This window comes from Nilaparvata lugens, chromosome 3 (assembly GCF_014356525.2).
Source record: "Nilaparvata lugens isolate BPH chromosome 3, ASM1435652v1, whole genome shotgun sequence".
Taxonomy (NCBI): domain Eukaryota; kingdom Metazoa; phylum Arthropoda; class Insecta; order Hemiptera; family Delphacidae; genus Nilaparvata; species Nilaparvata lugens.
In genome coordinates, this window is record NC_052506.1 from 65549257 (window position 1) to 65576294 (window position 27038).

The following is a 27038-nucleotide window of genomic DNA, read 5'->3' on the forward strand; positions in this document are numbered from 1 at the left end:
TGGTCTAAAATCGACATTTTCAAGCGTTTTTAGGTTTTATCAGATGAAAAATAGCTTGTCTAAGAAGAATGAAATTTGCTCTGCATGTTGAGTTGAGGACTTGGTGTGTTTAAAGGAAAGATTGGATTGATGTCGTTAAAGTATGCTTAAAATTGACTATTTTTCAGTGTTTAGTGCATTTTCCGAGAATATCTTGGGCAATGGATTATAAACTCGATGAAAATTCTTATAGTTGAGGGCTCAGGGATGTTTAAAGAGTTTCTTGAAATTAACGCTTTCTGTTGGTAAGGAGGATAGAGCTCTTAGAGTATGATATAGTTAATAGAGTATGAAGCTCTCTACATTTAAGAGGAAAATTTAATACTCATCATACACATACACGGACGAAGTTTGATCTCAGGTATTTGATCTTTGGTCGGTGATCGGTAAATTATTGAACTCCTATAGTGAGGTCAACGTTATAATGGCAGTATTTGATTGACAATAGCGTTGCTATCCTTGTCTATCATGCAACAAAGCAGATAGCGGTATACTCTGTAGTTTTTCAATGTTGTCAGTTTTCCATGGATATTTCATTTCTACTTTTGACATTAACTGTACAGATTCAAACAATATTCAGCCGCCATGTTTTTTTTTCATTCTACCAAAGTACTTAGTATACAAGTCGTGCAATTGATTTAAAAATGTATTTTTGAATAAATGAAATACTTTTCAGATATTACCGCTTGAGGAACACAAATTATACTTCAAATGACAATTTAAAAGTTGCTAACTTCAACCATCCTAGACTGCGTCCAGCCTACCCGTATAGGTTAACTTACTGGTACCGGTATAAACTATAAATAATATAGAAAGATTAAAGATATCTTATTATAAATAAGATTTCTATTTTGCTATTATTTTAAAGAGAAATTGAAATGGAACCCACCGAATAACTTTATTTCTGTTGATTTGGAGTTCAGATTGGAGTATCACAGCTTTTGAAATTAGCCGCCAAGATATCATGTTTGTATGAGATTAAAAATTGATCTCATCTACGGAAGCAAAGTTTTGGATAAAATATCATGTAAAAGGATATTAAATTGATGAATGTATTTGACATGAGATTGATTATTTCATCAATGAAAATGAATACTAATATTAGATCAAATATTAATGGGATGAATTGAGTAGCCTAATTAGCTGTGGAGCTGTGTACACTCAGTGGCAAAATGGAATAGATTACAGAGATTTTGCAACCTTGTTCTCCCATCTTTCTTCACTGCCATTTTAACGTGGACCTCACTAAAGGTGTTTGAGATCTTCAAAATGAGGATGATTTCCAACTTATTTAGAAATGGAAAAAAATGTAACCTCACGTTTTTCGAAACAATCACATATTATTTTTGGTCAACGACATTACTCCACATAAGTTAGGAATGCTTTCTTCGGGAATTTTTCAGAAGTATATTCCACATTACAGCTTCAATTTCATGTTGAAGCAATAATTGCTAAAATGTGATTCCAGGAGAGATGGAGGAAAACAGACAGATGCAGACGGTATAAACATAAGGAAAAACAAGAATGAGATCGAATCCGAAACGTTGGCGACCTTGAAGTCACGGACAAGATCCGTTAAGTTTACAACCGATGCTTTTTAATAACTCTTTTGGCCGTGCGCTTGTCATGGAGGTGATGAATGACCTGAGTCGGTTAATTCATTTTCTAAAATTCACATTAGGACGAGAGACTGATAATTTACGTCGTGGTCACTCACCCCTCACCAAAAGAGAAAGAGAGATTGAGTCTGACTGTGGAGGAACGAAACGGGAAAGAGGATTGCACAAACCAACTGATAATATGATAGAATAGGAGAGCGTTAACTAAATACAAGACACCACGCTATCACGAACGTCTTCTGAACAGTTTCGACTCATCACCTGACACATTTTCTCGAAAGTGTTAATGTCCGGCTGTCATCTTAGACAGGCGCATTATCCAATCGTTTTTACAGCTGCAAGTGATGCATCAACATACCCGGAGAAACATTGGGCACATAAATGATTCGAATCTTGGTTAAATCAATCTTGGCCAAATGCAATCTGGATTGACACGCTTGATGTATAATCATGTCACTCAGTTGTATATTTTCACCTGTCAATGAGGTCGCTCGTGATGCTTTCAAATAAAAAGCTTACCTCATTTGTTGATATGAAGAAATAATACTCTTATCAGGCAGTTATGGAGAATCAAATTTGTCACATTCTACAGTTATGGATTTGGTTAATACCAGTAGTTCTGTGAACAGTAGACCTCGCACAGTTATAAACCACAGTCTCCTCTGATAATCAGAGTAAATTCTGTCCTGTCCTTTCGTGTCGGCGAGATATCGGTGTATGAACGACTAACGGCTGTTTGGGTTGTTGTATCGACAATGCTAATAATTTGATTTAAACAGCTATGCTGCTATCATGAAAAGCTTACCGAGTTGAAAGCAGAGAAAAGTCGGGAGAAAATACTATGCTACTTCAAGTTATCAATTGCATGCCTCACTGCATGCAATTGATAGTTCACACAACAGCTGTGTTTTCAATAAGTTACATTGAGATATTGAATCGCATGCGTCATTGTATGCAATTTATAATCCACTCGACATCTGATTTATGATGAATAATTAATTCTATAGTCAGATTTTTACTCTAATATTGGCGTATGAAGGAGGCTCCTTTTCCTTTTATATTATCCTTGAAATTCAAAATTTCCAAAACCTTGTATATATGTCGACGTGAAATTAAAAAAGGAACATACCTGTCAAATTTCATGAGAATCTATTGCTGCGTTTCGCCGTAAATGCGGAACATGAATTAATATAAACTTAAAGAGAAATGCAAAACCGTCGACTTGAATCTTGGGCCTCACTTCGCTCGGAAAATTATGAATTTTCGTAAAAAACAACATCTTTGAAAGTATCTACTTCCAAGGGAATGGAAACTCTTCATTCTTGTCAGATAATTTCTTATTCTTTGATTCATGGCTCTTGTCACACCTTGTTAACTGTATCACGGCACTCTTGGCTATCGGCTGTATCGATTTTAGGAAAGAATACCTAAAACTACCTAAATACTTAAAACTCAACTATCATTTTGTAATTTCCGCTTCCTCATGAATTCAATCAAGCTTATATATGCTGTTGGCCTAATGGTTATCATTCATTCGATGAGAAACTCATAAAATTATATGCTTGTAGGGAAGAGAAAGTTCCATGATAACTAGTAGTTCTGTGAACAGTAGACCTCGCGCTCAGTAAGTTACATTGACCATTTGTTATGTTTTCTCAATAATAAAAGAATAATTTATCAATTTAAAATGTCTAGAAAAAATCCTAAATAAACATAGAGCTTTCTGTCCTATCGTATCGTATCGTCCCGGAATGTGAGTGTGAGCTGTTATCAGGTCTGGCTGCCGTCGATACGCCAATCCAATCAACCCATCATAGAACATTCTGTGTTGTCGTGTTGGCGAAAAATCGGTGTGTTGATTCATAATGCTGATTTTTTACAAACTTCATTTCTCACTTTTCATGATTTTAGAAATAAATTTTTTGTTTTCAATAATATTTGTTGCAATTTTGATCATCAGATTAAAAAAGAAAAATGTAAAAAAAATGTTTTCTATCAATAACCCCAAACTCTAAACTAGAATCATGGCCTCAGCTTAAGGAAAGACAAAATTAGTAGACAACTGTCTACTAACATTGATGGAAAGATACATTCTCAAGATGTTCGATGTTTTTGAACGGGTAGTATTATAGTCCACTAGACAGCTGATTTATGATGAATAATTCTATAGTCTGATTTCCACGGTAATATTGGTGTATGAAGGAGGCTCATTTTCCTTTCATATTATCCTTGAAATGCAAAATTTTTAAAAACCTTGTATATACGTCGACGCGCAATTTTAAAAGGAACATACCTGTCAAATTTCATGGAAATTTATTACCGCGCTTCGCCGTAAATGCGAAACATATAAACATGAAGAGATATGCAAAACCATCAACTTGAATCTTAGACCTCACTTCGCTCGATCAATTGTAATAATAATATTATTTATAATGAGAATCATGACACGGTGTAAGTGAACTTGCTAAAGAATCAAGCATCTTACCGTATATCAATGTTTTCTCCATTTCCAATAAATGACACTTATTTTTGTTTGTTCCAAGTTTGTCCTGATCAGTCAATAGTCTTCGCATTTATCGTCATCGTCTTTGGAAAAGTTCTATGTGTAGGCCTACTTAGCTATTCGTCCTTCTCCCCTCATTCATCAAATAATTATGGCTATCAACTTCTTACTCATTCACAGCTTCTTACTATCGTAATTATAATTTCAGAGTTCGTACTTTTGCCAAATAGAATAATATCATAAGAAATCACCCGTTAGAAACATTTAATTTCACTATTTCCAAGTAGGGGTTACGCATTAGGATACGTCAAGAATCAAAACTTTCAACAATTATAACTTTTGACAGAATGATTAGATCTCCTCGTTCTACAGCTCATTCTTCGCAGCTCGTCAAGGCGGTTCAAAATTATGTATCATATATCTGAAATTTGATCAGAAAATAGCTCCTCCTTGAGTGTATTTCAGCCCATATTTACATACACAGAAAATGACCAACATCTATATTCAAAACTGTGTTTCTCGGTAACCCGAAATGATAAAAAATAGTACTTGGTCTTCATTTGAAGAGAAGAATCTCCTTTTCCATGTGACGCGAATGATTTTTTCCTTAAATAGTCGTAAAGTAAGATACGTTTGTTTGAAAAAAAAAAACAAGAAATTTACTATATTTTCCTCATTTTCAGTCTCGACAGTTCTTCAATAATAAACAGTGATGCAATATGGATTTGAGGCAACGCAGCTTATACAGCATGGAATTCTCTTCAATTTGAAAGAAATCGAAAGTTTCTATCATGTATCGTACTCGTTTTGGAGACTCTTGAATAACAGTAAAATCGCTGAAAAAATGAGAAAATAAAAATCATCAATTTTTCAAATGGCTGTAACTTTAAACGGTATAGGAATCAGAAGTATGATCCATAAGAGCGAAAAGAGGAGAAAATACTCTACATCCTTGACTACTTTTGGATTTTTTATCTGAAGTGTTTCACAAGATAAGCAACTTTGAATATGCGAGACTCCATGCGACATGACTAGATCTCCAAAAATTTCTCGCATATTCAAAGTTTTGGGGGTTTTTGAGAGTTTTGGGGGTTTTGGGGGTGAAGCCACCCTCTGTCGTGTCAGCAGATTCCAGATTCGAATTCAATGCCCCAAAATACATATAGAACCGTCGAGAAAAATTCTTTCGGGGCTGTTTCCTGAAAAACGACCATTTGACTGAACTACAAAGTTCATGAACTATCCAATACTAGAGATTGTGTGTGAAAGCGTTTGAGTAACTGTGATTTGTCTCTGCAAGCGTTATCAGCTAGTACTAGAGGTTTGAAACTGGAACTGGTATAAATAATTATATGGGATCAATTGTTCCAAATTTGAGTGATCAAAACGACTAAAATTTTGCAATTGGATTCTGATTGGATTTTTTTAATTTGCTTTCCTTTAGAGCGTCGAGCATACAATTTTCTTATTCATTTCAGATGAATACATAAAATTGTTATTGCAGAGTTATTCGAACTTCACCATACCATGGCCAATTTCCATGCGATTTCCACAGCAAGAAGCAAGGCTGGTTATCTCAAGTCTCATGTATTCATAATACTTAACGAAGTCAACGAAGGTGTTCTTGTGATGATTTTGACATTTCAATAAGTTCATCGAATCAATTTCCATTTCTCTTAACTCTTCAAAAGACTTCAAGAATTTGTTGTTAGGAATATAGATTGTAGATTATCAATATCGATTGGTTGACTATCCCGCACCTTTTCTTTGTTCTTCCAGCTCCTATCTAAAAATGAAATTTCAAGCTTGAAGGTTTCAACATAATAAGAATGCATATATTTAATTTTTTGAAATTTCTTTGTGCAATGTACACGTGACAGCATTTCCAGTGCATATAATTTGAATCGGTGACACTTTGATGTCGGCGCAGCTAAATTTTTGACAGGTTAATAGCTCTGTTGCATCTTGCATTCAGAAACAGGTGATGCGATATTGCTTTCCAACAAAATGTCATGCCAGGCAATTGCATTACTGTTCCAGGTAATGCTCATTCATATCGACTCATAGATGAACTTCCAAAATTAGCCTGAAGTGGAGAGAATTGAATTTGCAAAGCTTGTCAAGGACTGACTCTGGAGCAAATGTAATAAATTATTATTTAGTGGTATGAATCGGAAACAGATACTGATGATGTCAAATGTGCATATATTTTAATACAGGAAAGTGCAATATACAGTAGTCTATTATGCATGCGCCAGGTGATGCATTCAACGGGTGAAATAACCTTTTACTTGGATTCACACGATGAAATTGAATTTTGTCACATAACGACATAATCATAGGAAGAGTGTGGCGAGAGAACATTGGGCCAAGGTGTATTAGAAAATGAGAATGAAGAGGAAGTTGAATGCTTTTAAGTGAATGTTAGAGACAAGCTTGAATATAAAGCTGATGGGAAAAATGAAGTGTACTCTATGATCTGTGTAACTGTAATCATCTGTATTTGTGTACTGTACTATTGGAAATACGATTAACGAGAATGTAACTCCAATACAATTCTCTTCTAAGAAAATCTATTTGCCAATCTCTTAACGTCTTAAGTAGAGCGTGCACTAGGTCGGTGGAGCCGCGCGGAGAATTTCCGACCTGGAATTAAATACATGTGATCAAGTGTACCTCCGTGCACTAGGTATATTATTCTAGGTAAGAATGATTTGATCCCCCTATCTTACTCTGTATTGCTTGAAAGCAAAACTTTGAAGTTGAAGATCATCAGGTAGGAATATGGGGAGAACGAATGCATGGTCCTCTTGATTCCTTAAATTCTGTTCTCTGCATGAGGATTATTAAGTTTTTTGAACCAGGAAATTTGGATTCGCCTCACGTTCCTACTCTTCCATAAAGTAGCATTAACTCCAGCGCACAAAACCGAGCATTAAGTCAAGTTATCAGCAATTGATGCTGTCATATCAGAAATTCATTCATAATTTGCAAGAATAAAATTTTCTCCACTCTTGGTCAAATCATGGTGTAAAATTAAATCATCCGACACTTTATAATCGCTAAATTTACATCTAAATGTACCTCTAGTGTACTGTCAATAATTTTTCCTGGATTAAGGAAAAATGTTCTATTTGGCGGCTCATCAGTGCCTCCACCTTCTAATCTTCTCAATTTTCTACCTCTTTCTCAATCATGTTCTTCATCATGCATTAAGAAACTTGCGTACAAATTCGAATTTTTAAAGGAATGTGCAGAATTTAATGAGAAAGTAAAATATCATAAGATACTTGTGGCTCTTCCAAGACAACTTCATTGGAGGAATTTATTAAACCTTACACCACATAATAGCCGGATTATCATGTTATCCCCCAGAATCCATGGTAATCAATTTTCAAAGGAGAGGCAATAAATATTTTTTTCACTCAAAATCAATAGAATTTTCTCTTTCTTCACGATCCGCTAACCATTTACATCTACTTGGGTTATAATAACTGCACAGTGACTTCTACTGAGTGAGTTCATTTTATTGTTCTATCGGTTATAATAATCACCGTGAGGGTTTTGTGTACTTACAGTATTGTGGAATAAAGAAGATTCTCGATTGATTGATAATAAATGAATTATCACCATTCATCTTGAAATAGGAATTGCACTGTGGAGAATCTCATGGAATTATACTGTAATGTTTTAGTCTTTGCAATCTAATCTCTGTTCAATACTGTTTATCTGCATTCATCAAGAAAGTCAAACGTCATTGGAGCTTCAAGTTACAATAATTATACATGCACTTACACATTTTATTCGAATTATTACATCCATAACGACCTAGTATTTGGACATTAATTATTATGACAATCATTATTTCCGAATATGAGAAACCATGATCTTTTTTCCACTCATTTAGAACAGAACGAACGATAAACGTAAACGAATTAAAAAACAGTATAATCATAGCATAACATTTTCAATTAATCCTGACGAGGAAAAGATGACATATAGAAATAATATACAGAATAATAAAATCATGTTTAGATTTAGCTAGAAATAATTTCAATTGTACAGATGGAAATCACTGAGATATTGCAACTAAAAAATCATCCAGCTATTTGCAGTAGCAGAAGTCTTTGGGGTGATTTACAGCATTTAATTTGGATATTCGTTTAATAATAATTTCTCTCACACTATTTTGTGCAATATTCTTTCGCCTATTTCATGCTTGTGGTCTGTTCGACTTCTAGTCGAAGCCACGAAATACTTGACAACATTTTCCAGATGCAGTGTGAAAATAAATAATAGTGATCGTGCGCTGTTTGGGCAATCGTGCATGCTTCCTGCATTTTTAGCCTGCTACTCATCTAAATCATCAGTTGGGTTGCAAAGTTCGTGTTCTTACTTTCTTTAATTGCAGAACGGGAAACAATCATGAAAGCCAAATGAACCACGATAAGCTCAATAATTCTAGTGCAGACTTTCTCTATGATATACCGGGAATATGGTATTATTATTATTTAGAATAGCCCAATGCTTTACATGTTATAGGTCTTCAAGTTTGACAGGAACTATAGCGAGTATAAATAAAACTTGGGATGCATGATGCATTGGTGATATTATGCAATACGGGGGGCCCGGAAAGGGAGATTCATGCAATATCAAGATGCTTTTAAGATCTAGAAATACGGGAATAGAACAATAATGAACTATTACTACTTTATCAATCAAATAAATATATATTAATGAAATATCAATCAATCAATTAATAATTTCATTCAACTCAACACAAGATACACAAAAGAAATCAAAATACAAATTTCTAATAGAAATACAAAAAACTGATGTCTTGTTAATAATTATTTTATGGTTGATTCCGAATTCTACCCTAACGGCAATTGCTGACCCGTATTGCTCAAGGTCGTTTAAGATTTTCTATTATTTTTTATGTTGGCAGCTCTTCTCGGCTGATGACCGCGCATGCGATGGCGAACAAGTGCTGCCTGCGCCTCCTTTCCTTTCTCACGAACGAGCCGAGCGGAAGAAGCGGATTCACAGCGAGCACGCGAAACAGGCTATCACTGATCTTATTAAGCAAAACAATGTGCATGGATATTCGTGCCAAGTGAATCTGGTATCTTGCAGAGAGTCTGCTTGACTGATGGAGGCGACAACAAAGGCACTAGAAACTCAAGGAGTAGTGTGGAATAGGTGGGATAACATTATCAACACTGTCAAGCACTGCCTGGTGTTTTGCATCTCTTCAGATTCATTTTCATCCATACTAGACACACACATAAATTCAATGGAAGTCGTAACAAAATTTGCCATAACAAAAATTGATTAAACCGTCATTTTTTGAAGATGATTACCAACAAAGCTGAGTGGAGTTATAATGATATTCTGTAAAAATATCGTATATTAATGATTCTTCAATAATTAGAGAGAGAGTGTAGCTCTTAGATTGAAACCACAATCATGGCCAAGAAGGTTCGTAGAAGAATTTGAGTCACTTATAGTAAGAATGTTTATTTCTCACTTCAAGGCAAGAGAAACTTGAGCCAACTGGTATTTGATTTGCTGGACTTCATTGTGTCAACTGGTCGTTCAAAAACCATTACTATGATGAATTTATGACAAAGATATCGTTTCATGACCCACACAGAAATGTGATTCTTCATGCTCATATAAAATTGCATTTTTGTGAGAGTTTCAAGTTTCAATTCCTTTAGGAAAAGAGTGATCTTGTCAAAGTCAGGTATCCGAAGGACATGAACTTTGTCATGAAGTTTTGCTATGGGGAATCAAGATTTTCTAACATTCTCATTCTCATACCTAATCTCGATCTAAATTATTTAGTACACAAAAATACCCCCTTCACAACTCCACTTGAATATAAACAAGCGACCGTCAATCGCTTCAAATCAGATCGCTTTGATAAGATTGAACAGTAATAATATTTGTTTTGCTCTGATGGTGAGAATCATTCACATAAATGTCCCATCTAGCGACGGTTATACTTCAGCCGGGACCAACAAAAATTGACGTGCTCATCTGAAAAGACGAAAGTGACGTGGCTAAAAACTCTCGGTCATAATTATCTGGGATCTAACCCGGATAGAACAGTAATACCATAGAGAATTGGTAGTCCAATCTCCTTTCAATCGTCATTGGTGATACTGACGAAACTAACAGAAAAAATGAAGCACAGCAGGAAGTTCATATTGATACCAAACACATAATTAATATTGATCTCAGGCATCAACTACGCATGATAGACTACAATTCATTCACTTTTAAATTAATTAGGTGGGCAACAAAGATTCAAGATCATCTAAACTGATTTGCTGCGTCAACATGCAGATAAAACTTATCATGACACGACTGCAAGTAGACATACGAGCAGCTCATTTCCGGGCCAACAGAGGGGTAGCGTTTCGTGGCCAGTGCAGATTGCTTATCTCAAATGGACGGACGGTGAAAGCACCGAATCTCACGCGGTGAGAGAGATCATCTCGTGGTGAGGAGAGAGTGCTATGCGTCTTTTGCGAAAGGGATGTACTCTTAGCAGTATACACGAGCGCCGTATTATTCCCACGGCCGTGGCAATTACAGATGGACACAATCTACAACGTCGCCGACGCACCTTTCTCTCACTCACTTTTGTTTCTTCCTCTCTCAAAGTTCCTAACTTAGTCACTCTTTCTCTATACTCCTTTCTCTCTTACTCTTGGCCCTCCTGTCACTGGGTGCGTGATCACCAATCACGTATATTCCGAAGTGAGGCAATCATTACAGAGCTAATGAAATCAAGCACGGTCACCCGAATTGCACTCTGAACTGGGCATGGACCCATGGACAACAGTCGTTGTTGCCAAACAAACGTACCGTCGCCGGCTTTAGATTGAATGTGTTCGCACGCTTTTACTCAGAGAGCGTCAACCGAGAGACACAACTCTTTTGGCAGATTCTCTCTTCCTCTCCTCTGTCAGGCTATTTGGAGAGACGATAGACATTCCTTCTCTGTACCGCTTTTTTGCTGTTTTATTTGTAGATGGATCAATTCAAGTACTGACTGGAAGAGTACCAAGAGCTTTTTTATTTTAGGCTTCAGCAATTGTATCAATCTAGAATTTCATACTCCAAATAACTTTACATTAAGTCTCATGGTCTCTGTACTCTGTCAGTTCTCTAGAATGGAATTTTTGGTCCAGTAGGTTTAAAATATGTAAACTCAATTGAGTCAGTGTAGTAGCAGTTCCTATTGTGATCATTATATACCCGCAAAGTAATAATAAACTCCCAATTAGAATATTATTCAACCGATAACCCAATTGAAATATTATTTGAACATTAAATGATAAGAATAACTTGGCAGACGGCCTGAAGCCATTGCTGTATAAAATTTATCAAGTTATCATATATATTTTTTGTTGTTGTGGTTGATGTCAATGAAGATTTTTTGAATTATTATTATTATGAGAATAACTGAACTGAAGGCTGATTCATTGATCTAGAACATTTATCTGGAGATGATAAATTAATCTAAAACTCCTTGTAATGAAGCTGGAGTTTGGCTCTACTCTCCTTTGATAACTAGCCTTCTCTAAAGAAATACAACTATGACGCAATAATTCAGATTTTGGAGGATTTTTATCACATTAAATGCATCTAGATTATTGTGTCTGGAATGGGAGGCATTTCTAAAAATTTGAAACCTAGTGACAGTTTCATAGGAAAATAAGGGCTTGGAGGAATCGAAGTTGATATTTGATGAAAAATAAAGGACTCAATCTAGAGTATTCTAGCTATCAATAGGCCTAAATGCTTATCTTATTATAAGTAATGCGTACCTGATGTGCATAAGGATACCATTTATATTATTCACTATTATGGACACAGTGAATAATTGGTCGAGGAATTGGTCACATTTCTAATGACTTATGAACTCAATACCCCGGTGACAATGATCATGATTTCATGGTTGATAAGCTCCCTGATGTTCTATCATTCTGAAAATAAAATAATATATCAGAATATCATTTGTATAGAAGAATAACATCATGATAATATTATCATGATTCAAATAAATTTAAATGAAAATATACGCTCTTTGCATACAATTAGAATATTTTTTGAACACTGTATGGGATCATTTCATTGTTTTCGCCAATTCCAACATGAGTTCTATCACCCTCCAAAAACAGTCAACAGTTAGTGGTGAGATTGGAAACGTGTTGCAATGTGGGCCTCCATGTGGGCTGAGCTCTCGTCCATTATCATTTCAAAATTGTTTTTGATCACCGATTGGGCTGAACAGTGTGATTCGTTCTGAACCAGCAAGCACTAATAAGGGAGTATCCACCAAATTTTAATCAACGAATTCAATTTCCACTTCTCGACTATTGGTCCTTGGGCGAAAAATGTTATGCCTCATCCAATGTTTCCACCATTCAAATGTAGTACAGTTTGTAAACGACCGTTACAGGGACAGCCGGCATCAATATTGATGTGAGAATTTCACGCTAGGCAGGCGTGAAATGGGTAATAGAATTTTAATGTCCTACGGTTTTTGATCACTCCCACTTGCATGCTGTATGTAAGCTCTCTCCTGCTAAACAAACTTTATGATCGCCATTTTGATATTGTAGTTATAGATCAGCTCAAACCATACCACAAGTTGAATTGACTTTCTAGGAAATAGCCATCAATGATTTACACATAGATCTAGGCCCAAGTATAACCTATCTTTTCCAACTCCTTATACATGATGAATAATACATTTTTCGATAAAGCAATACATGATTAAATTTTGTGCTCTTGAGGAATAGATCAGGTATCTATCACATGGAGACTCGTTACATATTTTTCTAAACTAGGCAAGGAGGATTTATGCTCAACATGAGACTATAGACCTACATCATAATGAGGGCATCTATCAACGTGATTTCTCCACATCTGATGGTGGTATTGGCCTCATTGGGCTATAGAAGATGAAAAATTGAATTGCGGAAAAAATGGATTCACAAATGCGCGAATATGAAAATTTCATCAGCCATGAGAAGAGCAGGGATGATCCTTTAGATACGAATAATAACGAGGATAGAGTTCGAAAATTTGGACCAATCTAATTGAGGAAGCGAATCGTTCTTTATGTTTGTTGTATGTCAGCTGCTCTTTGAATATCGATTCTACTCAGACAATATTTTGTGAATAACTGCTGAATGAACCAAGAAGCTCATCACCATATCATATATACACATCCTTCACACAGGATATTTATCATCCTCCTTTACACACAATCTTGGAAATTTCAGTTGTAGAGCTCAAAATACTATTTCCAGTTACTCGGACTTGGGAATTTTGTCACTAGAGCAGCGAGCCAGGATGGGCTTCCATCATGATAATAGATCGAACTCTATTCGGCTTTAAGGTAGCAGGTCATCCTCCCAAATTAAACAGTGACATATCATATATTTTAATTTTTAGATAGTAAAAGAAAAGTACAGGTTTGAAATTCGCAGCAACGACCCTCAGGCTACTAACACAAGACGAATGACAAACCGATTTGAATATTTTTGCAATTATTGTATTGTGATGTGTATTGTTTGGTGGTACTGACAGAATCGATGAATGGAATAGCGTGGGCGGAAAATTGAGAGGGGAGAGAGAGAAAGAATATAACAGAAGAGCACCCGGAAAGTGAAACGAAGCGATCACGACAGGGCGGTCTGCAATGAATGCTATTTACGGCTGAGATCTCATCTCAGGAGACGGACACAGACCTCTGGCTATTATTATATATGTATTTTAAATTAATATATATATGCTTTCTGCAATGGCAAGTTATGGACTACCTCCTGCGTCGGCATCAGATCCTGAGATCCCCAGGGGGGTTGTGCGATCCCAGAGGAGAGGAACACCATACTGCGGTGTTCTCCCGGTGAAAGGCATCTGCTCAACCTGTTTATCGTCTTGACTTTCTTCGCCGCGTGACGATAAAAATATATTAGCCTAATAGAATATTCAAATTATCCGTTCGTTTTGTCCGCCTCCTCCAAACTCATCGATTGTTTTGCCGATTCTTATCCGCACGTAAAGTAATTTCTTTCTTTCACACATCTTCAATAACAACTTCGTGTGCTTGTATTACCATTGACAGAAAAAAAAACAATGTCTGGAACAGTGTGAACACACATCTGATGACTTAATAAATTCTCTCATTTTATAAAAGTGATCGCTATTACTAATTTTTTATTGTTGAAGGCATGAGAGATAGATGTATATCAGGTGTACATATTAAAAATATTATATACAGTACTGTATAATGGTATATTCGGGAATATTGTTAATGTTATATTATATTTGAAGAAAAGTAACCTGTATAAGGTGAGTCAAAGAATGGTATGACTTGAGATATGTATTGGAGGATGATAGAAAATAATATTATTTTCTTCACTAAACTTGCCAAAAATACGTCAAACATAATTATGCATCCTACTCCTGTATAGTGATACACAAAATTACATGTAATAATCATGGTGATGATCCATACTACTCTCTACTCTTGAATATAATACACAAACTCAGAAACTTGTAAGTAGAGAATAAAGTCTTTGACGATCTGGCTTTGGCTTCATGTGCCTCATTTCCAATCCATTTGAGTGTACAGTGAACTCTACTAATACCTTTATCCAGTTTAAACTTGACTTTTCAACCCTTCAACCAATCAGTCTAAAATTCCTGCACACCAAGGTGAGATGATCGTAACAAACCAGTGACTGAATATTTTATTATTCTTCAAGTTTCTCCACTTTTCAAAATTGTTTATTATTCCAACGTTACAGAGGAGTATGGCGCTTGAATATGAGTTTCATGAGCACCATTCAGAAAAGTAAAACCACAGAAGAATGAGTTCTATAGAAGTTGTAGGTTTCACTAAAGTATTTTCAATATAAATAAAAAAGTTAAAAATATTATCACTTATTTATATCACATCCAAATTATTTCAACAATTCCAAGTTGACCAGGTCGGCTAGCAATGCAGCAAATATGACTATTTTTACTAAGAGAGATACTAATTGGTTGAATATTCTCAGTCAATGTTGATTTTAACACCTGAATACTAACTTAGAACCAACTGAACTATCCATATTCGGAAACTATAGCCCAAATTTACTGGAAAGTCTATTATCTCCTAAATTCTTAACTTCTGATCTCATCTGAAATAATATTTGATCAACATTACATTCACCTGTATTTATATAATACGTGTTTGTCACTGCAAATCACTTGATGCATTGATCTAATTATGTGATACTTATCGGCTTGTGATATACTTTTATAAAGAAATCAATGAATCTACTATCATACTTCCTCTATTCGTTAACATTCTCGTGGCAATACAATGGACTTTTCAAAATGCACAACATGGTAATTAACTAAGACATCAGCAAATTTCTGGCCATACAAAGTACAGTTCACTGACAATTTTCATCGTTCTCAACAACCTGTTACAACTTGGATTAAGACATCAGTTTCACGCCCGGACTTACAAGTAATTATTTGAGCAGTGTTTCAAGCGACAGCTAACGCAAATAAAAATTGCTGTAATCAACAGGTTAATAGGATTTTTTCACACATGGCAAGTGTATACTGTACGTGAGCTGACAGACAAGTGTTGTGGTGTGGCTTACGGTGTTTGAAAGATGACCAACCATCTTTGCTCTGCGTGCACCCTCAGTATGTTATTGACCGAAAGAAAGTCGCAGCAGACGCAGCAGCAGTGGCTCCCAGCGAGAGACGAGAGACTTATGACGAGGGCGGTCGTCTATGACAGCTGAATTAATAGCGAGCACGCAAGAGTTGGCTTCGCTCTGCGACCGACGCGACCCCTCGTGTACAGCACGTTAAACATTGCTGTCAAGTACTCGGGTTCACTTTTTTAATTTCGAATCTTATTACGCAGAACAAGAGATCGAAAATGGTATGTTGCATCTCGAGAATAGTTTCTCCAACTATAAGAATTGAATTGCGGGGAGTAAACTCAATAATCCAAGTTGAAATTTTGATGATTCATGGGCCTTGTCCTGTTTTCTTCCGCAGAGATTTCAATTCAAATTTGAAATCCTCAAGACTAAATCGAGTCTCATCCATTGAGTCGACTTATTTATAAATTGCTCCAATTTATATCTCTCAATCATTGCTTCCACTCAAAAATCTAAGCTGGGAAAACTATGTCTTCAGGGCTACTCATCAAGCAATGGGGATATAAGTAACTATTATTTTCTGAAAATTCAGTTATTTTCAATTTGTTGTCATCATCCCTGTTATTATTCCTTCTTTTCTTACTTGGAGTATCCCATGATATGCTTGAATTACAAATTCTAACATTTATTAACAACTACGCTGTTTGTTCGTTGTTTGCACTATCTATATAATAAGAGAGAGTAGGTTTGTGTTTGTTCGTTTGTTTGTGTGGTCGTGTGTTCGTTTGTTCGCATCAAAACATGTCAACTTGTGGATTGCATACCGGAAAAACGGGGATGATTCAAATCTCCAAATTTTGCACATAGATTCTAAAAATATCAATCTCGTGCACCTGGAAGCCCAAATTTCAATTTTCCTTCTAGATTTTTCAGAATTAATTTTCAAATTTCATAAATGGTACATAGCATTTCATAACAAAATAAAAAATCACCAAATCATATGGTCGAAAATGAGTTTTGTGTGTTGTCAAAACTCCCTCTTAAAGGGAAACTACTCAACTTTTTCAACTTTTCCTATCTTTTAGTACAATAACAATGATCATCCATCCATCTATCATCTTCTATACTATAATAAAGGAAAGAACTGGATTATACACGTATACAGATGTAAAGTATAGGAAAATTATATTTGACGCATCATCACGTCTGAACTACTGGACTGATTAACTTGAAATTTTGGATATAGATTCTTGCTCAACCGACGATGGTTATAGACATAATTATTTCAAATTCTTCAAGATTTGATCACATAAAGTTTTCAGAGTGTCAAGTTTTCAATTATTTGTCATGCTTCCTGCTGTTGTATACTCCAGATTGAGTATCCTTATCGAATGATAAAAACAGATTTTCTGTCGCACCCAAATTTTTTCCGCCATTTTGAATCCAACTTCTTTTTTTAAATGAAAATGCGGTCATATTCCGATACAGGATTTCCAGAGGAAAGGTATGGTGAAAACCGCACATCGATATCTCAAACCTTTCAAAATTTATTCTCATTCATTTCCTTTATTATAGTATAAAAGATGATAGATAGATGGATATATCATCCATCTATCTATATCATCTTCTATAGGCCTACTATAATAAAGGAAAGAACTGGCTTAAACACGTATACACGTGTAAAGCATAGAAGAATTATGTTTGATGCATCATCACGTCTGAACTACTGGACTGATTTACTTGAAATGCTGCATATAAATTCTTAATTAACCGAGGATTCTTATAAGCCTTTTTTCAATTCTTCTAGATTTTATTACGTCAAGTTTTTAGTTTGTCCCTTGCGAAGCACGGGTTACCTGCTAGTAGGTACATATGGTTCATTGAGATCAGCAGTGAATGACATGGGAATTGCTATGATGATAGCCAATCTCCAACCTTCAACCTCCACAATGGATAATCCACCTAAAGAGGAAGAAGCGACTGCAAAAATAGCTTCTGTCAAATTCATTGTAACAAAGTTCAAATCATTTTTCGAAAACTCAATATGTTAAGCTGTATTTGCAATAATGGAGGAAGTTGTATGAGTTCAGGCTTCCCGTCTTACTAGACCAGATATGGGAGCTGAGAGAATGTATTCCCAAATAAATTGAACCTGAAAAATGAATGATCCTTGTTCTATTATTATTTATTCATTATATATTATTTTTTCATTTAGTTGTTTTATCCTCCTTCAAATCTCATGAGCTACGTGCCTGAAAATAGTAATCAGTCGGTCAACACTCTTAATCACGAATACTATATATTCCGTTGATGGTGAATTTGATCAGATTCAGAATTTGTTCAATGATTGTATCTGATATGATCTTTCTAAAATATTTCAGGGAAGAAAATATCCAGAGATCGTTTTATGATGAATAATAGTATAATAGTTTCAAGAGCAATACTCTTCTCAATTCTCAAGAATACTCTTCTTAATTCTCGAAGTACTTCTTAGTTCTCGAATTCTTGAGTCTAATTCTCGAAGTACTTAAAATGGAGGTCTATATCAGAAAATCAGATCTCAAAAACAAATATGAGTATTTAACAATACAAGTGGAATTAATACCTTCTAAACATCCAAATTATAGGCTAGATGTGATAATTCAAAAAATAGTTGCATTTTACAATAATTTACCTCTCAACCTACTCGCAAGTAACGTTATTTTTTGAATAGCGTTTTCCCTGATTTTTTCCCAGAACTGGTTTTGAAGTCTTAATGGCTAATCGATTCAGACACAAGCTCAATTATAATGAAAAAGTAGATGATTTTCACATTCAACCTACATTACTTTACATTAATCGCGCAAGTCATTTTAAGATATCCGGACTTGCTCGGCTGGTCTAATCTGAACAGTATCAGATGAGAAGGAAGGCACTTTTCTCTGAGAAATTTCGGCGCTCGTAGAGTGGTGCCGTTCGGATGACAGACAGGTACAGTACTTTGACGGGCTGACAAATAATGATGGAAAGATATCATTATCAGACCATAAATTATGTCAGTTAAGCATAACCTGTACTGATATGTAGTTGATGAATATCTAGTTGATGATCCCGGTGAGATGATCGTGTGAGCATACGTGTGAGTGAGTGAGTAAACATTGAAATGACTTGCAGAAGGTAAGTCGCGTGAGAAAGAAGTCAGAGCTGCCGAAACTAATGGCAGCCCGTTACGAACAATGACTCGACTTCTCACCAGTTCGACTTCTCTAATGTTTTCTACTCTCTCGATAATTTGGCCAAGTGACGTAATTACCTACTGCCACTTGTCATCACCCCGCACTCGATAAATTCCGACAACTCCAATCAAGAGGTAGAAATTGACGCCGGAGATATGTAATGAAATAGTCATGTGTGGTAAATATTTCTCAATAATGTAACGGAGCGAGGTAACCGACAAGCTCTCATTACTGATCAGGTTGGAACTTCTCAGTCTGGAAGTCTGAGCCAAAATTTCAGCCTCTTCTCACTTTTTAATACATTTCATATATTCATATACTTAATTCAAGGATTTATATAATCACAAGTGTCATTTGTGTAGTAGAATGAGCTGAATTGATAAGGCGGAGGATAAAAATATCAATATCGATCAATACGGAAGAATCGAAAGTGATCGCATATCTCAATCATAGCAACAATCCAATATTTTCTAAAATATTGAATTAAAATCAACTTCATTTGATTGTTCAGTGGAATGCGAAAAATCTACAAAATCCACAAATCAATCTCGATATCAACTGATTGAGAATTGATTAGGACTACAATAAAACATTTATTATGGTCACTACAGAAAAAAATTAATTAATAGAAATAGGAATAATATACGAGTATTGAGAATCATGGAAATCTTTCACAAATTGAACATGGTTCAGGATCGCTTGCATTTTACACGAAATACGGTTCTATTAATACGTAGGCCTTATCTTCAGTAGAAAAGAACTAATGTAAAAAACTAAAGAAATCAACTAGGATCGCATAGTATAATCTACTCATTATCACTTACAATTATTAATCACATACGAACTTTCAAAAGTACATGATTGACTGTTCTTTCAAGACATGGCATAATTAAAGGTCTCGGTGGAACAAGGGCATTATACACCTTATTATGAATATAATAATTAATGCGATTATTCAAAGTAATTACAGAGATTATTCATGACGGTAGCGAGGGCGTTACAGTAGCAGGCAAAGTATTTAGAAAGCTATTTCTAGATTGGAAAACTATTCCAATGTCGAGGGGAGTATTTTATTCTCTTTGGAAATTAGAATTGTACGGCAGTTAAAAGCGTTAAAGGAACTTAAAAGAAGGACGGGTTGTATTAGCGTGACTATTATAATAATTGTAACCGATTGAGAGTTTGTTTCACAGAGTGCGGTAGTGCTAGCATATAAATAACTGTAGCAGTTCACGCAGTAGCTATAACGGGGTTGAGGCGACAACTTCAACTTAGGTTCAACTCAGACTGTATTAAGTGCTAAGCACGTGTTAAGTTCCTCCCCAAGTCCTCTGCAGTTGAACAGTTACAACAGCCTGATCAGGGCCTACCATGCTTAAATGACTTAATAAATAAGTAGCAACGGTTTAAGTACTGGTGTAGGTGGATTCCAATGCACTTGATGCAAGGCATAACTTTGTAGGTGTGGTCCATGGTGTTTGCTGACTTGTTTTTTCCTGAGGTTGTAGGGAAAATAAAAAATGTTAATAAATAGAATTCTATCAGATTTTTTATTTCTCTATTAGAAAGATGATCAGGATAGGAAGAATCAAATTTTTCTTAATTGATAAACATAGATGAATCTTCTCCCAATTTCTTTCATGATAGTTCGAAGATCATCAGCGGACGTTTACAGCACATTCAACCAATCAGATTCATTGATAAAATATATCAAATCTCACGATTTCCAATGTTGATTGTTATATTTCGTATAATGAGTGAAGTATCTGACTCACTGAAGTAATACTATCCAAAAATATAAATAGCATAAAGAAGCCTTCAATAATAATTTGTAAAAGCTCGAAAATTGTGTTTTATGTATCCAGCACATCTTGTACTATGAAGCCTTCTAAAATGTTACATGTATCTCACCCAACTTTTTCCATCACATTCCAATGTTGAAGCCAAAATTACTACTTGTTGAATATGTAATAGAAACTCTTCAAGGCTCCTGGCCTCACAAACTAGATTTTTATAGCATTATGTTATATTAATGAAATTTTAAATTGCACAAGCCAATCATCTAGAATGTGCGTACATCATCTTGACAAACTCAAAAACTTGACCAGCGTCTCATCATTCAACTAGTAATAATAATTTTCATTCTTTATAAATAAATTGTGGATTGATGGCAAAACAAGACATAAATTCTTACTTCATGAATTTATTTATATGCAGCCTTCTTGTATAGAGTTTATACTCTCTGATATTTATGGTCAAGTTCTATGACAGGTCTTAGACAACTTCAAAGAATTATTATGTAAAATATTCATTAAGATTGATGAATAGCTAACACACGTGTCACTCTGGAAAAAGAAGGAATTAAGGGGATTAGCAGGGAGCAAGAGAGTGGGAAGAGGATGTTGAAGGGAGATATTATAACGCTTAATGGTAAGAAGAACATCAATGTATATTATGATGAGAATGTATGAAAGAAAGATTTATCTCTAATCTAAATCATGTTGAATCTACTCAATGGAAGTGCAGTTATAAACTTGGCCAATTTCTCACAAACACCTAGGTGAACCATCAAGCAAGGTTATTAAAATACACATTCTGCCCTTCAGAACGGTTATCACCCGAGTTCATGGCATCAATTACGATCCGTTGTTAATTAATTCAGTATCTTGGGCAACAACAGGTTCCCTTAATAAACCATTACTACTGATGCGTGATTATAAGGGTGCGAGAAGGATCTGGAAATAAGGTAGGAATCAGCGAATGAGTTTATTTGGAGAGAGTAAAAATATCCACGGTGAATATAAAGTTGAAGTAATTCGTATGATTCAAGTAGTCTAAATTCACGTGATTCGTATGGCTTTTTGTTGGTGGTGAGTACATTGCGGGAAGGGCTAACCTGGTCTGAATATATGATTATTTGATCCATCAGTGACCTCACGAGTGTCATACTTAAGCCAGAACCGACAGTTCATCGGATACGTGCACGCACATGGGAGTGATCTAGTCAACAACTTTTGGATAAAATGTGTTTCAACCCGGGAGGTCTAGAATGTTACGCAAGCACCTCATCAACTGGATCACTATTATATTATAAATCTTATTCATTCTTCAAATACAATGCAGAGAAGCCATCGCTTTGGAAAAGCTTTGAAAAACTCTATGAGGATCATCGATTTGAAACTATCTCGAATTGATATCAATCCTTTATATTTATGAGTAAAACTAACTTATCATTGATGACGTTACATCTTGACCTTCCATATTGGACAGTTGGGAAAAGTAGAATTAACAGAAATTAAGTGGTATCTGATTCTAATTTGTATTCTAACTTTTTCCCAAACAACTTTGAATTAGAAAAAATATTCATTCCAATCTAATAAATCTGAATAGCTGGAAACTCTATTTCTATCTATCATATTCATCGTGCAATGCTCGTTCCTATTATAGCTCTTTATGAAGTAAAATGTTGGAGAGAATAGAAAAGTATCATTGTAGAAAAGATGGGAACCTTTGACCTCCCCTGTGTGGGTTGCACACCTCCTGTGCAAATCTGCAAATATCAAGAGTTTCATCTGAATAGTCAAATAAAATTGATCATAACTATACTAACTTATTCCTCCCTTGCGCTCCATTAGGAGTCATCACATTGCTTAACAAACACTAGTTAGGTCAATATTTTACATATAAATATGCAAGCACACATTCCTCTTCCACTACTTGGACATGATTTATTTTGATTGAACAAGTTTATCAATGCTTAGCTGCTTGGTAGGTGTGCTTGCTCTTCGGGTAAATTTACAATTGGCTTGAGCAGGCGATCTTCATCCTATTTACGCGCTAGTTCTCAGACTCGTCGTTTTCAATGCAGATTAGTTTGATGAAGCATGAATCGTGATTGTGAGGTGCTTACATTACAAATACTTCATCTATTCTTCAATGTGTAGGTGACAGAAAAATGTTAGTGAAAGTTCGAATCAATACATTTTGGTCGGAGGACGTCTCATAGATATTACGTCAAGTCATCTGACTTGAAACGTGTTATGCCTTGAATAAATCCATTCAAATTCTTAGACATCCTGATGAATGTATTATGAGGGAGAAATTTTCCTTCTCACTATAATAGAACCGGTCAGCTATTATAGGAAACTAAATTCAGAAATATGTCAAATTTCTTTTCGAGAAGGGATGACAGTAAAAATGCTTCTCTGGGAAGTCCAAATATTGTGAAATTTCATAAGATTACACCTTCTTCATGTAGAATTGCTGGTATAAAATACCTACTACTTTTAACTGGTCTTGATTCTATAAAGATACATTCTGAGATGAATAACAATGCACAGTTTAAATGAATATTAAAACTAGTGGATAGTGAATACTAGGCCTGCATCCAGTTGATACTTGAGAAACATTATATTTGGAAAATATAGTATATATAGTATTTAGAAAATATAATATAGATATCATCGATGAAAAAAATTATGTTATTCATTTCTTCAATGTTGTTTTCCATCACGGACTTCTTTTTATTAAATCACTTTCTGCTATTAAAAAGAACTACTAGCAGTCATATATCTGTCGTCCTTTTTAATAGCCAAAAGTGTTTATTCATTTCATTTATTTCTGTGGATGAAAATAATATTGAGCCTATTCAAGCGTCACCATTCTTCCTAATGTGGAACAAAATTCTTCACAACAGAAAGAGTCTTTGAGAAATGTAAGGGCTCCCAAGTCCTATTGAATATGGAATATAGCTGGAGAATCTCTTTGTACTACATAAATATTGTACCAATATTGACTTCTTAGTTTATTGAAACCAACTCATTCAGTAGGAATTGGAAGTTTTGACTGTGTCAAAGCTGCATCAATTAGTTTAAAATTGCATTTTTATCGGGTTTTAAACTTTAATTAGAATTTCATTTATAAATTCAGAATTGGGGAAATTCGATATTTCGATCAAATTCTTCAATGATGGATTGCTGAATGGTGCAGTTTATTTATGGGGAAATCTCCAAAGCACGTTCTTCATGATGATTTAATTCTGTATGATCACTTCCTGTTGCAGGTATGAAAAGGCATTTGGTATGGAGCTGCAGGGCTCTCTGGAGGGAGAATGCATTGAATGCAACTGTTGTGATTTGATCGTTTTGATGACCACGACGGCGACTGCAAATTGCTCAGATCCTGACAAATCCTGTCTTTGTCGTGAAGACCTCAGGCCTGCAACACATTACTCCTATCTGTCAAGGGCGCCACATACAGTTAATAGGTTCAAACCGTTAGCTAGCTCCCACGAATAGATTTCATTTAATTTCTCACTAGACTCTCAAGCGCAAAGGGCTGATTTTTTCTTGAAATTGGTCGCCGTATCATGAAGGTTAAATTTTAATTGTTACATGATTTTTTCCGCAAGCTTACAAGTAAGCCATGAATGTTGTCATTTATGCTCGGTTTCACCAAGCTCGGTCAAGACATTTGGTAAACCAGGTATGCGATCAACAAGTGTGTTCTGGAATTATCCATAGTAATCGATAGTATCGCCATAGATTTATGTAGAGTATTCTATTTATCGAATAACAAGAGATAATAAAGTGGTTCAGTTATGATTACAATGTAATTTTCATAAGAATCATTATACTTCATTCTCATGGAATATGCTCATAGAGATCAACTTTAATTCAGTGAGACGAGTGCAGTATATAGAATATAGAAGTGCACTAAAAAAAAAAAGCCAGAAAAGTATTTGAAATGGTTTAGTTGGGTTTGACATATGAATTGGATGTAAAATAACTGAGCAACAATGAAATACGGCTTGAGATGAGTTATTCGAAATGCATAAAAGTTTTATGATGATGAAACAGTATATTATCTTGGATCATTGATTATTCAGATGGGCATTAAGAAGTCTCGTCTTGTAGTTGCAAATCCCGACGCCTATCACAGTTCACCAATAGAAAAATTTCAATGCTTTCGATAAATCATCTTCGTTGGTATTTCTTAACTGTTCATGGGTCGTAAAATCCTATTTAGGGAATCAAATTCAACCATAAATAATACCTGACAAGTTTTACGACAAAATAATACATACTAATCTACACTGAGTTTTCAGATGCAGTACTCATGCCTAGAGAACATCCTACGTTTGTTTAATAAACAACACACACTGGAACACTAACTAAAATATATTCAATATATATATATATAAATTCAATAACAGCACCCAAGCATAGCTTCAATCATGAACTTCGATGGAATACTCAAATGAGAGGCTTCTACAATTAGATCAATCTAATAACATCCTTAGATATTCTGTTTTTGAACTATTCCCTCTAATTGGCCTGTAATTTGATTGAAGTATCACGTGATTGTACTGTGATGGTGATGATATTGAAATAAATTAATTAATTATGGGTTTGTGTTTTCATAGAGATAGATTTAGTATGGGTTCATTCGAAAAGTGTAGAATTAGGACTTCAACAATGATACTTTAGTGATCTTTTTGTGTGTAAATTTCTGTCGTGAGAAATTTATTTTTCTGTTAAAAAATAATTTTCTCACATTAAGATTTTGCTAACTTGCGTCCGGGAAGGCTCCAATTTTATGCAGGGTTGAGGTATTCTCACGAAACTGTATTTCCGTTAGCGATGGAAAATAGACGAGTATATTTGGGAATATTTCAAACTAGCATTATTTTCCTTTCCCACGGAATTATGCTCGTCTTCACGTGGACCGTTGTCTCGTTGGTGGAAGGGGAACATAATTTGCGTGGAATAGTGCAGTTCCAATCAAGCCGCGGCCTAATCCACATTTAAAATCCACAGGTAGCCTCGGGCCTCGAGGGCTCAAAATTTACGTGTGTGTTGAATTTGTTTGCTGTTTAAGTTTGTAATATGTATTATTTTCCGCCGTGAGTTAAGTTGAAGTGGTTTATTAATTATTTGAAGTGAATATGTCAATGTTTGTTTAAATTAGTGAATTATCCGGGAGTAATCAGTGTAATGAAAATTTCTAAATAGTAATGAATTTATAAATTGATCGATTGCTAGTGCCATTATATTTTCTAGCTCATGCTGAAACCCTTGAATGACCCGAGTCCCTAGTATCATGAATTTGTAATTGAGAAATTGAGAAACTAATAAAGTCCACGCTACCTTCGTGAACAGTTACAATCCAAATAAGCAGTTAGCAAAATCTTACATGCAGTCATCTTGAAATTTTAGAATGTGCAATGAACCGATATAGATTATTTTTGCTATTGTCCAAATTTGAATTAGTTTAATTCATTTAATAAAATTTTTAATTATAAAGTTTAACAGAATGCTAAAATTTGTTGTTTAATAAAGTCCCATGACTCGCCCTTTAGAATTCAGAGATCTCTTAATTCTACTCCCATTTGGGGGCGGTTACAGTACAATTAGTTCACTTCTATATCCTTGGAACGAGAAACTAGTGTAGCGAGTTTATTTTGTTTAGAGGCTTTGTCAATTCATCTGTAGACTATTCAGAAATGATTTTTGTAAGTAATGGGATTCATCTTCCCTACTAACTCACCAAATATGCTTAGTATGAAGCATCTTAGCTACTGATTAAGTTTTTGATGAAGTTTCCTTGAATGAAGCTTTCGATGCTGGAAATGCCAATTATATGAATATCGGTGGGATAACGATTTACGTGTTTGAAGAAACGTGAGATTTTCGTCCACATTCCAGGCATCTTGATCTGAAAATGAGAGACTATTGGAATTATACATCCAAATGATGCGCCTTCCCATTATTTAAATGTACCTATAATAATATGGAAAAGCTATACTCAACTGGAAATTTTCCAAATAGATTCTTCATGTTCTTTCAATTTTTTCTGTACAAGTGAAAATCGAATTAGTATTTATAACTAACGGTCCATTGATCATTGTGAATATTATGATCAAATTCACTGCAAACAGTGGAAATGTATTGAAATTTAGGAA

At 35.0% G+C, this 27038-nt stretch overlaps 1 long non-coding RNA gene across 1 annotated transcript in view; it reads left to right on the forward strand.

The window, feature by feature from the left end:
* LOC120350538 overlaps window positions 1-26342 on the forward strand; it is a 71124-nt gene extending 44782 nt beyond the window's left edge. Inside the window, exons 2-3 of the long non-coding RNA XR_005570863.1 lie at window positions 9110-9363; window positions 24138-26342. This is a non-coding gene — a long non-coding RNA (uncharacterized LOC120350538). The remainder of the gene's footprint in view (window positions 1-9109; window positions 9364-24137) is intronic.
* The last annotated feature ends 696 nt before the right edge of the window (window positions 26343-27038 follow it).